A 15,079-nucleotide genomic window follows, 5' to 3' on the forward strand; every position below is an offset into this window, starting at 1 on the left:
CATTCCTGTGACACTAGTTATAGATTCAGAGGCTTCACTTCAGGTTTACTGTATCCCTCTGACCTTCTTATTGACGATGAAACACAGAAATCGCATCGGAATGAAACACAAAAGGCACAATGCCGACTTAAGTACAAGAATACTGACTCTTCTTACCGTCTATGTTTTAACGATCGCTGAGACACTAGTTATAGATTCCGATGCTCCACTCCAGGTTTACTGCATCCCTTGGAGCTTCTTATTGACGATGAAACACAGAAATTGCATCGGAATTAAATACAAAAGGCACATTGCCGGCTTAAGTACAAGAATACTGACTCTTCTTAATGTCTATGTTTCGAACCATCCCTGTGACACTAGTTATAGATTCCGATGCTTCGCTCCAGGTTTACTGTATCCCTTGGACCTTCTTATTGACGATGAAACACAGAAATTGCATCGGAAGTACATAGAAAAGGCACAATGCCGACTTATGTACAAGAAGACTGACTCTTCCTACTGTCTATGATTTGAAACATTCCTGTGACACTAGTTATAGATACCGATGCTTCACTCCAGGTTTACTGTATACCTTGGACCTTCTTATTTACGATGAAACACAGAAATTGCATCGGAATTATATAGAAAAAGCACAATGCCGACTTAAGTACAAGAAGACCGACTCTTCCTACGGTCTATGTTTTGAACCATTCCTGTGGCACTAGTTATAGATTGCGATGCTTCACTTCAGGCTTACTGTATCCCTTGGACCTTGTTGTTGACGATGAAACACAGAAATTGCATCGGAATTAAATACAAAAGGCACAATGCCGACTTAAGTACAAGAAGACTGACTCTTCCAACTGTCTATGTTTTGAACCTTTCCTGCAACACTAGTTATAGATTCCGATGCTTCACTTCAGGTTCACTGTATCCCTCTGTTCTTCTAATTGACGATGAAACATAGAAATTGTATCGGAATTAAATACAAAAGGCACAATGCCGACTTAAGTACTAGAGGACTGACACTTCTTACTGACTGTGATTTCAACCAATCCTGTGACACTAGTTATAGACTCCGATGCTTCTCTTCAGGTTTACTGTATCCCTTGGACCTTCTTATTGACGATGAAGAACAGAAATAGTATCGGAATTAAATACAAAAGTTACGATGCCGACTTAAGTGCAAGAAGACTGACTCTTCATACTGTCTATGTTTTGAACCATTCCTGTGACACTAGTTATAGATTCCGATGCTTCACTCCAGGTTTACTGTATCCCTTGGACCTTCTTATTGACGATGAAACACATAAATTGCATCTGGATTAAATACAAAAGGCACAATGCCGACTTATGTACAAGAAGACTGACTCTTATTACTGACTATGTATTGAACCTTTATTCTGACATTAGTTATAGATTCCGATGCTTCACTTCAGGTTTACTGTATCCCTCTGACCCTCTTATTGGCGATGAAACACAGAAATTGCATCGGAATTAAATACAAAAGGCACATTCCGGCTTAAGTACAAGATGACTGACTGTTCTTACTGTCTATGTTTTGAACCATTCCTGTGACACTAGTTATGGATTCCGATGCTTCACTCCAGGTTAACTGTGTCCCTTGTACCTTCTTATTGACGATGAAACACGGAAATTGCATCGGAATTAAATAGAAAAGGCACAATGCCGACTTAAGAACAAGAAGACTGACTCTTCCTACTGTCTATGATTTGAACCATTCCTGTGACTCTAGTTTTAGATTCCGATGCTTCACTTCAGATTTACTATATCCCTCTGACATTCTGACTGACGATGAAACACAAAAATTGCATCGGAATTAAATACAAAAGGCACAATGCCGACTAAAGTACTAGTAGACTGACTCTTCTTCCTGTCTGTTTTGAACCATTCCTGTGACTCTAGTTATAGATTCTGATGCTTCACTTCAGATTTACTGTATCCCCCTGACCGTCGTATTTACGATGAACACAGAAATTGCATCAGAATTAAATACAAAAGGCACAATGTCGACTCAAGTACTAGAAGATTGGCTCTTCTTCCTGTCTATGCTTTGAACCATTCCTGTGACACTAGTTACTGATTCAGATCCTTCACTTAAGGTTTACTGTATCCCTTGGACCTTCTTATTTACGATGAAACACAGAAATTGAATCGGAATTATATAGAAAAAGCACAATGCCGACTTAAGTACAAGAAGACTGACTCTTCCAACTGTCTATGTTTTGAACCTTTCCTGTAACACTAGTTATAGATTCCGATGCTTCACTTCAGGTTCACTGTATCCCTCTGTTCTTCTAATTGACGATGAAACATAGAAATTGTATCGGAATTAAATACAAAAGGCACAATGCCGACTTAAGTACAAGAAGACTGACTCTTCCTACTGTCTATGTTTTGAACCATTGCTGTGACACTAGTTATAGATTCCGATGCTTCACTCCAGGTTTACTGTGTCCCTTGTACCCTCTTATTGACGATGAAACACGGAAATTGCATCGGAATTAAATAGAAAAGGCACAATGCCGACTAAAGAACAAGAAGACTGACTCTTCCTACTGTCTATGATTTGAACCATTCCTGTGACTCTAGTTTTAGATTCCGATGCTTCACTTCAGATTTACTATATCCCTCAGACATTCTCACTGAAGATGAAACACAAAAATTGCATCGGAATTAAATACAAAAGGTACAATGCCGACTAAAGTACTAGTAGACTGACTCTTCTTCCTGTCTGTTTTGAACCATTCCTGTGACTCTAGTTATAGATTCTGATGCTTCACTTCAGATTTACTGTATCCCCCTGACCGTCGTATTGACGATGAACACAGAAATTGCATCGGAATTAAATACAAAAGGCACAATGTCGACTCAAGTACTAGAAGATTGGCTCTTCTTCATGTCTATGCTTTGAACCATTCCTCTGACACTAGTTACTGATTCAGATCCTTCACTTAAGGTTTACTGTATCCCTTGGACCTTCTTATTGACGATCAACACAGAAATTGCATCGGAATTAAATAGAAAAGGCACAATGCAGACTTAAGTACAAGAAGACTGAGTCTTCCTACTGTCTATGTTTTGAACCATTCCTGTGGCACTAGTTATAGATTGCGATGCTTCACTTCAGGCTTACTGTATCCCTTGGACCTTGTTGTTGACGATGAAACACAGAAATTGCATCGGAATTAAATATAAAAGGCACAATGCCGACTTAAGTACAAGAAGACTGACTCTTCCTACTGTCTATGTTTTGAACCATTCCTGTGACACTAGTTATAGATACCGATGCTTCACTCCAGGTGTACTGTATCCCTTGGACCTTCTTATTTACGATGAAACACAGAAATTGCATCGGAATTAAATACAAAAGGTACAATGCGACTTAAGTACAAGAAGACAGACTCTTCTTACTGACTATGATTTGAACCATTCCTGTGACACTAGTTATAGATTCCGATGCTTCACTTCAGGATTACTGTATCCCTCTGACCCTCTTATTGAGGATGAAACACAGAAATTGCATCGGAATTAAATACAAAAGGCACATTCCGACCTAAGTACAAGATGACTGACTGTTCTTACAGTCTATGTTTTGAACCATTCCTGTTGCACTAGTTATGGATTCCGATGCTTCACTCCAGCTTTACTGTGTCCCTTGGACCTTCTTATTGAGGATGAAACACGGAAATTGCATCGGAATTAAATAGAAAAGTCTCAATGCCGACTTAAGAACAGGAAGACTGACTCTTCCTACTGTCTATGATTTGAACCATTCCTGTGACACTAGTTTTAGATTCCGAAGCTTCACTTCAGGTTTACTGTATCCCTCTGACATTCTCATTGACGATGAAACACAGAAATTGCATCGGAATTAAATACAAAAAGCGCAATGCCGACTTAAGAACAAGATGACTGACCCTTCTTACTATCTATGTTTTTAACCATTCCTGTGACACTAGTTTTAGATTCCAATGCTTCACTTCAGTTTTACTGTATCCCCCTGACATTCTTATTGACGATGAAACACAGAAATTGCAGCGGAATTAAATACAAAAGGCACCATGCCGACACATGTACTAGAAGACTGGCTCTTCTTCCTGTCTATGCTTTGAACCATTCCTGTGACACTAGTTATAGATTCAAATGCTTCACTTCAGGTTTACTGTATCCCTCTGACCTTCTTATTGACGATGAAACACAGAAATCGCATCGGAATGAAATACAAAAGGCACAATGCCGACTTAAGTACAAGAATACTGACTCTTCTTACCGTCTATGTTTTAACCATCGCTGAGACACTAGTTATAGATTCCGATGCTTCACTCCAGGTTTACTGCATCCCTTGGAGCTTCTTATTGACGATGAAACACAGAAATTGCATCGGAATTAAATACAAAAGGCACATTGCCGCCTTAAGTACAAGAATACTGACTCTTCTTACTGTCTATGTTTCGAACCATCCCTGTGACACTAGTTATAGATTCCGATGCTTCGCTCCAGGTTTACTGTATCCCTTGGACCTTCTTATTGACGATGAAACACAGAAATTGCATCGGAATTACATAGAAAAGGCACAATGCCGACTTATGTACAAGAAGACTGACTCTTCCTACTGTCTATGATTTGAAACATTCCTGTAACACTAGTTATCGATACCGATGCTTCACTTCAGGTTTACTGTGTACCTTGGACCTTCTTATTTACGATGAAACACAGAATTTGGATCGGAATGAAATACAAAAGGTACAATGCCGACTTAAGTACTAGAGGACTGACTCTTCTTACTGACTATGATTTCAACCATTCCTGTGACACTAGTTATAGATTCCGATGCTTCTCTTCAGGTTTACTGTATCCCTTGGACCTTCTTATTGACGATGAAGCACAGAAATAGTATCGGAATTAAATACAAAAGGTACAATGCCAACTTAAGTGCAAGAAGACTGACTCTTCATACTGTCTATGTTTTGAAACATTCCTGTGACACTAGTTATAGATTCCGATGCTTCACTCCAGGTTTACTGTATCCCTTGGACCTTCTTATTGACGATGAAACACAGAAATTGCATCTGGATTAAATACAAAAGGCACAATGCCGACTTATGTACAAGAAGACTGACTCTTATTACTGACTATGTATTGAACCATTCCTCTGACATTAGTTATAGATTCCGATGCTTCACTTCAGGTTTACTGTATCCCTCTGACCCTCTTATTGGCGATGAAACACAGAAATTGCATCGGAATTAAATACAAAAGGCACATTCCGACTTAAGTACAAGATGACTGACTGTTCTTACTGTCTATGTTTTGAACCATTCCTGTGACACTAGTTATGGATGCCGATGCTTCACTCCAGGTTTACTGTGTCCCTTGTACCTTCTTATTGACGATGAAACACGGAAATTGCATCGGAATTAAATAGAAAAGGCACAATGCCGACTAAAGAACAAGAAGACTGACTCTTCCTACTGTCTATGATTTGAACCATTCCTGTGACTCTAGTTTTAGATTCCGATGCTTCACTTCAGATTTACTATATCCCTCTGACATTCTCACTGACGATGAAACACAAAAATTGCATCGGAATTAAATACAAAAGGCACAATGCCGACTAAAGTACTAGTAGACTGACTCTTCTTCCTGTCTGTTTTGAACCATTCCTGTGACTCTAGTTATAGATTCTGATGCTTCACTTCAGATTTACTGTATCCCCCTGACCGTCGTATTGACGATGAACACAGAAATTGCATCGGAATTAAATACAAAAGGCACAATTTCGACTCAAGTACTAGAAGATTGGCTCTTCTTCCTGTCTATGCTTTGAACCATTCCTGTGACACTAGTTACTGATTCAGATCCTTCACTTAAGGTTTACTGTATCCCTTGGACCTTCTTATTTACGATGAAACACAGAAATTGCATCGGAATTATATAGAAAAAGCACAATGCCGACTTAAGTACAAGAAGACTGATTCTTCCAACTGTCTATGTTTTGAACCTTTCCTGTGACACTAGTTATTGATTCCGATGCTTCACTTCAGGTTCACTGTATCCCTCTGTTCTTCTAATTGACGATGAAACATAGAAATTGTATCGGAATTAAATACAAAAGGCACAATGCCGACTTAAGTACAAGAAGACTGACTCTTCCTACTGTCTATGTTTTGAACCATTGCTGTGACACTAGTTATAGATTCCGATGCTTCACTCCAGGTTTACTGTGTCCCTTGTACCTTCTTATTGACGATGAAACACGGAAATTGCATCGGAATTAAATAGAAAAGGCACAATGCAGACTTAAGAACAAGAAGACTGACTCTTCCTACTGTCTATGATTTGAACCATTCCTGTGACTCTAGTTTTAGATTCCGATGCTTCACTTCAGATTTACTATATCCCTCAGACATTCTCACTGACGATGAAACACAAAAATTGCATCGGAATTAAATACAAAAGGTACAATGCCGATTAAAGTACTAGTAGACTGACTCTTCTTCCTGTCTGTTTTGAACCATTCCTGTGACTCTAGTTATAGATTCTGATGCTTCACTTCAGATTTACTGTATCCCCCTGACCGTCGTATTGACGATGAACACAGATATTGCATCGGAATTAAATACAAAAGGCACAATGTCGACTCAAGTACTAGAAGATTGGCTCTTCTTCATGTCTATGCTTTGAACCATTCCTTTGACACTAGTTACTGATTCAGATCCTTCACTTCAGGTTTACTGTATCCCTTGGACCTTCTTATTGACGATCAACACAGAAATTGCATCGGAATTAAATAGAAAAGGCACAATGCAGACTTAAGTACAAGAAGACTGACTCTTCCTACTGTCTATGTTTTGAACCATTCCTGTGGCACTAGTTATAGATTGCGATGCTTCACTTCAGGCTTACTGTATCCCTTGGACCTTGTTGTTGACGATGAAACACAGAAATTGCATCGGAATTAAATACAAAAGGCACAATGCCGACTTAAGTGCAAGAAGACTGACTCTTCTTACTGACTATGATTTGAACCATTCCTGTGACACTAGTTATAGATTCCGATGCTTCACTTCAGGATTACTGTATCCCTCTGACCCTTTTATTGAGGATGAAACACAGAAATTGCATCGGAATTAAATACAAAAGGCACATTCCGACTTAAGTACAAGATGACTGACTGTTCTTACAGTCTATGTTTTGAACCATTCCTGTTGCACTAGTTATGGATTCCGATGCTTCACTCCAGCTTTACTGTGTCCCTTGGACCTTCTTATTGAGGATGAAACACGGAAATTGCATCGGAATTAAATAGAAAAGGCTCAATGCCGACTTAAGAACAGGAAGACTGACTCTTCCTACTGTCTATGATTTGAACCATTCCTGTGACACTAGTTTTAGATTCCGAAGCTTCACTTCAGGTTTACTGTATCCCTCTGACATTCTCATTGACGATGAAACACAGAAATTGCATCGGAATTAAATACAAAAAGCGCAATGCCGACTTAAGAACAAGATGACTGACTCTTCTTACTATCTATGTTTTTAACCATTCCTGTGACACTAGTTTTAGATTCCAATGCTTCACTTCAGTTTTACTGTATCCCCCTGACATTCTTATTGACGATGAAACACAGAAATTGCAGCGGAATTAAATACAAAAGGCACAATGCCGACTCAAGTACTAGAAGACTGGCTCTTCTTCCTGTCTATGCTTTGAACCATTCCTGTGACACTAGTTATAGATTCAAATGCTTCACTTCAGGTTTACTGTATCCCTCTGACCTTCTTATTGACGATGAAACACAGAAATCGCATCGGAATGAAATACAAAAGGCACAATGCCGACTTAAGTACAAGAATACTGACTCTTCTTACCGTCTATGTTTTAACCATCGCTGAGACACTAGTTATAGATTCCGATGCTTCACTCCAGGTTTACTGCATCCCTTGGAGCTTCTTATTGACGATGAAACACAGAAATTGCATCGGAATTATATACAAAAGGCACATTGCCGCCTTAAGTACAAGAATACTGACTCTTCTTACTGTCTATGTTTCGAACCATCCCTGTGACACTAGTTATAGATTCCGATGCTTCGCTCCAGGTTTACTGTATCCCTTGGACCTTCTTATTGACGATGAAACACAGAAATTGCATCGGAATTACATAGAAAAGGCACAATGCCGACTTATGTACAAGAAGACTGACTCTTCCTACTGTCTATGATTTGAAACATTCCTGTAACACTAGTTATAGATACCGATGCTTCACTTCAGGTTTACTGTATACCTTGGACCTTCTTATTTACGATGAAACACAGAATTTGGATCGGAATTAAATACAAAAGGTACAATGCCGACTTAAGTACTAGAGGACTGACTCTTCTTACTGACTATGATTTCAACCATTCCTGTGACACTAGTTATAGATTCCGATGCTTCTCTTCAGGTTTACTGTATCCCTTGGACCTTCTTATTGACGATGAAGCACAGAAATAGTATCGGAATTAAATACAAAAGGTACAATGCCAACTTAAGTGCAAGAAGACTGACTCTTCATACTGTCTATGCTTTGAAACATTCCTGTGACACTAGTTATAGATTCCGATGCTTCACTCCAGGTTTACTGTACCCCTTGGACCTTCTTATTGACGATGAAACACAGAAATTGCATCTGGATTAAATACAAAAGGCACAATGCCGACTTATGTACAAGAAGACTGACTCTTATTACTGACTATGTATTGAACCATTCCTCTGACATTAGTTATAGATTCCGATGCTTCACTTCAGGTTTACTGTATCCCTCTGACCCTCTTATTGGCGATGAAACACAGAAATTGCATCGGAATTAAATACAAAAGGCACATTCCGACTTAAGTACAAGATGACTGACTGTTCTTACTGTCTATGTTTTGAACCATTCCTGTGACACTAGTTATGGATTCCGATGCATCACTCCAGGTTTACTGTGTCCCTTGTACCTTCTTATTGACGATGAAACACGGAAATTGCATCGGAATTAAATAGAAAAGGCACAATGCCGACTAAAGAACAAGAAGACTGACTCTTCCTACTGTCTATGATTTGAACCATTCCTGTGACTCTCGTTTTAGATTCCGATGCTTCACTTCAGATTTACTATATCCCTCTGACATTCTCACTGACGATGAAACACAAAAATTGCATCGGAATTAAATACAAAAGGCACAATGCCGACTAAAGTACTAGTAGACTGACTCTTCTTCCTGTCTGTTTTGAACCATTCCTGTGACTCTAGTTATAGATTCTGATGCTTCACTTCAGATTTACTGTATCCCCCTGACCGTCGTATTGACGATGAACACAGAAATTGCATCGGAATTAAATACAAATGGCACAATTTCGACCCAAGTACTAGAAGATTGGCTCTTCTTCTTGTCTATGCTTTGAACCATTCCTGTGACACTAGTTACTGATTCAGATCCTTCACTTAAGGTTTACTGTATCCCTAGGACCTTCTTATTTACGATGAAACACAGAAATTGCATCGGAATTATATAGAAAAAGCACAATGCCGACTTAAGTACAAGAAGACTGACTCTTCCAACTGTCTATGTTTTGAACCTTTCCTGTGACACTAGTTATAGATTCCGATGCTTCACTTCAGGTTCACTGTATCCCTCTGTTCTTCTAATTGACGATGAAACATAGAAATTGTATCGGAATTAAATACAAAAGGCACAATGCCGACTTAAGTACAAGAAGACTGACTCTTCCTACTGTCTATGTTTTGAACCATTGCTGGGACACTAGTTATAGATTCCGATGCTTCCCTACAGGTATACTGAATCCCTTGGACCTTCTTATTGACGATGAAACCCAGAAATTGCATCGGAATTGAATAGAAAAGGCACAATGCTGACTTAAGTACAAGGAGAATGACTCTTCCTACTGTCTATGTTTTGAACCATTCCTGTGGCACTAGTTATAGATTGCGATGCTCCACTTCATGCTTACTTTATCCCTTGGACCTTCTTGTTGACGATGAAACACAGAAATTGCATCGGAATTAAATACAAAAGGCACAATGCCGACTTAAGTACAAGAAGACTGAATCTTCCTACAGTCTATGTTTTGAACCATTCCTGTGACACTAGTTATAGATACCGATGCCTCACTCCAGGTTTACGGTATCCCTTGGACCTTCTTATTTTCGATGTAACACAGATATTGCATCGGAATTAAATACAAAAGGTACAATGCTGACTTATGTACAAGAAGACTGACTCTTCTTACTGACAATGATTTGAACCATTCCTGTGACACTAGTTATAGATTCCGATGCTTCACTTCAGGTTTACTGTATCCCTTGGACCTTCTTATTGACGATGAAACACAGAAATTACACAGGAATTATATAGAAAATACACAATGCCGACTTAAGTACAAGAAGACTGACTCTTCCTACTGTCTATGATTTGAACCATTCCTGTGACACTAGTTTTAGATTCCGATGCTTCACTTCAGGTTTACTGTATCCCTCTGACATTCTCATTGACGATGAAACACAGAAATTGCATCGCAATTAAATACAAAAATCGCAATGCCGACTTAAATACAAGATGACTGACTCTTCTTACAGTCTATGTTTTTAACCATTCCTCTGACACTAGTTATAGATTCCAATGCTTCACTTCAGTTTTACTGTATCCCCCTGACATTCTTATTGATGATGAAACACAGAAATTGCATCGGAATTAAATACAAAAGGCACAATGCCGACTCAAGTTCTAGAAGACTGACTCTTCTTACTGTCTATGTTTTGAACCATTTCTGTGACCGTAGTTATAGATTCCGATGCTTCACTTCAGATTTACTGTATCCCCCTGACCGTCGTATTGGCGATGAACACAGAAATTGCATCGGAATTAAATACAAAAGGCACAATGCTGACTCAAGTACAAGAAGACTGGCTCTTCTTCCTGTCTATGCTTTGAACCATTCCTGTGACACTAGTAATAGATTCAGATGCTTCACTTCAGGTTTACTGTATCCCTCTGACATTCTTATTGACGATGAAACACTGAAATCGCATCGGAATTAAATACAAAAGGCACAATGCCGACTTAAGTACAAGAATACTGACTCTTCTTACTTTCTATGTTTTAACCATCGCTGAGACACTAGTTATAGATTCCGATGCTTCACTCCAGGTTTACTGTATCCCTTGGACCTTCTTATTGACGATGAAACACAGAAATTACACGGAATTACATAGAAAAGGCACAATGCCGACTTAAGTACAAGAAGACTGACTCTTCCTACTGTCTATGATTTGAACGATTCCTGTGACACTAGTTATAGATACCGATGCTTCACTCCAGGTTTACTGTATACCTTGGACCTTCTTATTTACGATTAAACACAGAAATTGCATCGGAATTAAATACAAAAGGTACAATGCCGACTTAAGTACAAGAAGACTGACTCTTCTTACTGACTATGATTTGAACCATTCCTGTGACACTAGTTATAGATTCCGATGCTTCACTTCAGGTTTACTGTATCACTCTGACATTCTTATTGACGATGAAACACAGAAATTGCATCGTAATTTAATAGAAAAGGCACAATGCCGTCTTAAGTACAAGAAAACTAACTCTTCTTACTATCTATGCTTTGACCCATTCCCGTGACACTAGTTATACAATCCGATGCTTCACTTCATGTTTATTGTATCCCTCTGACCTTCTTATTGACGATGAAACACAGAAATTGCATCGGAATTAAATACAAAAGCACAAAGCCGACTTAAGTACAAGAGTTCTGACTCTTCTTACTGTCTATGTTTTGAACAATTCCTGTGACACTAGTTATAGATTCCGATGCTTGACTTCAGGTTTACTGTATCCCACTGGCCTTCTTATTGACGATGAAACACAGAAATTGCATCGGAATTAAATACAAAAGACACAATGCCGACTAAAGTACAAGAAGACTAGCTCTTCTTACTGTCTATGTTTTGAACCATTCCTGTGACACTAGTTATAGATTCCGATGCTTCACTTCATGTTTACTGTATCCCTCGGAACTTCTTATTGACGATGAAACACAGAAATTGCATCGGAATTATATAGAATAGGCACAATGCCGACTTAAGTACATGAAAACTGATTCTTCTTACTATCTATGTTTTGAACCATTCCTGTGACACTAGTTATAGATTTCGATGCTTCACTTCAGGTTTACTGTATCCCTCTGACCTTCTTATTGACGATGAGACACAGAAATTGCATCGGAATTAAATACAAATGGCACAATGCCGACTCAAGTACAAGAAGACTGGCTCTTCTTACTGCCTGTGATTTGAACCTTTCCTGTGAGACCGGTTTTAGATTCCGATGCTTCACTTCAGGTTTACTGTAACACTCTGACCTCCTTATTGACGATGAAACACAGAAATTGCATCGGAATTAATTACAAATGGCACAAAGCCGACTCAAGTACAAGAGGACTGACTCTTCTTACTGTCTCAGTTTTGAACCATTCTGTGACACTAGTTATAGATTCCAATGCTTCACTTCAGGTTTACTGTAACTCTCTGACCTTCTTATTGACCATGAAACACAGAAATTGCTTCGGAATTATATAGAAATGGCACAATGCCGACTTAAGTACAAGAAAACTGACTCTTCTTACTGTCTATGTATTGAAGCATTCCCGTGACACTAGTTATAGATTCCGATGATTCACTTGAGGTTTACTGTATCCCTCTGACCTTTTTATTGACGATGAAACACAGAAATTGCGTCTGAATCAAATACAAAAGCACAATGCCGAATTAAGTACAAGAGAACTACTCTTCCTACTGTCTATGTTTTGAACCATTCCTGTGACACTAGTTGTAAATTTCTATGTTTCACTTCGGGTTTACTGTATCCCACTGACCTTCGTATTGACGATGAAGCACAGAAACTGCATCGGAATTAAATACAAAAGGCACAATGCCGACTCAAGTACAAGAAGACTGGCTCTTCTTACTGTCTATGTTTTGAACCATTCCTGTGACACTAGTTATAGATTCCGATGCTTCACTTCAGGTTTACTGTATCCCTCTGACCTTCTTATTGACAATGAAACACAGAAATTGCATCGGAATAAAATACGTAGGCACAATTGTCACTCAAGTACAAGAAGACTGGCTCTTCTTATTGTCTATGTTTTCAACCATTCCTATGACACTAGTTATAGATTCCGATGCTTCACTTCAGGTTTAATGTATCCCTTGGACCATATTGTTGACGATGAAACACAGAAATTGCATCGGAATTAAATACAAAAGGCACATTGCCGACTTAAGTACAAGAGGACTGACTGTTCTTACTGTCTATGTTTTGAACCATTCCTGTGACACTAGTTATGGATTCCGATGCTTCACTCCAGGTTTACTGTGTCCCTTGGACCTTCTTATTGACGATGAAACACGGAAATTGCATCGGAATTAAATAGAAAAGGCTCAATGCCGACTTCATAACAAGAAGACTGACTCTTCCTACTGTCTATGATTTGAACCATTATTGTGACACTAGTTTTAGATTCCGATGCTTCACTTCAGGTTTACTGTATCCCTTGGACCTTCTTATTGACGATCAACACAGAAATTGCATCGGAATTAAATAGAAAAGGCACAATGCAGACTTAAGTACAAGAAGACTGACTCTTCCTACTGTCTATGTTTTGAACCATTCCTGTGGCACTAGTTATAGATTGCGATGCTTCACTTCAGGCTTACTGTATCCCTTGGACCTTGTTGTTGACGATAAAACACAGAAATTGCATCGGAATTAAATACAAAAGGCACAATGCCGTCTTAAGTACAAGATGACTGACTCTTCCTACTGTCTATGTTTTGAACCATTACTGTGACACTAGTTATAGATACCGATGCTTCACTCCAGGTGTACTGTATCCCTTGGACCTTCTTATTTACGATGAAACACAGAAATTGCATCGGAATTAAATACAAAAGGTACAATGCTGACTTAAGTACAAGAAGACAGAGTCTTCTTACTTACTATGATTTGAACCATTCCTGTGACACTATTTATAGATTCCGATGCTTCACTTCATTTTTACTGTATCCCTTGGACCTTCTTATTGACGATGAAACACAGAAATTGTATCGGTGTTAAATACATAAGGCACAATGCCGACTTAAGTGCAAGAAGACTGACACTTCTTACTGTCTATGTTTCGAACCATTCCTGTGACACTGGTTATAGATTCCGATGCTTCACTCCAGGTTTACAGTATCCCTTGGACCATCTTATTGACGATGAAACACAGAAATTGCATCTGGATTAAATACAAAAGGCACAATGCCGACTTATGTTCAAGAAGACTGACTCTACTTACTGGCTATGTTTTGAACCATTCCTCTGACACTAGTTATAGATTCCGATGCTTCACTTCAGGTTTACTGTATCCCTCTGACCGTCTTATTGACGATGAAACACAGAAATTGCATCAAAATTAAATTCAAAAGGCACAATGCCGTCTTAAATACAAGAAGACTGACTCTTCCTACTGTCTATGTTTTGAACCATTCCTGTGATACTAGTTATTGATTCCGATGCTTCACTGCAGGATTACTATGTCCCTTGGACCTTCTTATTGACGATGACACACAGAAATTTAATCGGAATTAAATACAAAAGGCACAATGCCGACTTAAGTACAAGAAGACTGACTCTTCTTACTGACTATGTTTTGAACCATTCCTGTGACACTATTTATATATTCCGATGCTTCACTTCAGGTTTACTGTATCCCTTGGACCTTCTTATTGACGATGAAACACAGAAATTACATCGGAATTATATAGAAAAGGCACAATGTCGACTTAAGTACAAGAAGACTGACTCTTCCTACTGTCTATGTTTTGAACCATTCCTGTGACACTTGTTATAGATACCGATGCTTCACTCCAGGTTTACTGTATCCCTTGGACCTTCTTATTTTCGATGAAACACAGAAATTGCATCGGAATTAAATACAAATGGTATAATGCCGACTTAAGTACAAGAAGACTGACTCT

This window comes from Schistocerca serialis, unplaced genomic scaffold (assembly GCF_023864345.2).
Source record: "Schistocerca serialis cubense isolate TAMUIC-IGC-003099 unplaced genomic scaffold, iqSchSeri2.2 HiC_scaffold_1417, whole genome shotgun sequence".
In the NCBI taxonomy this organism is placed as follows: domain Eukaryota; kingdom Metazoa; phylum Arthropoda; class Insecta; order Orthoptera; family Acrididae; genus Schistocerca; species Schistocerca serialis.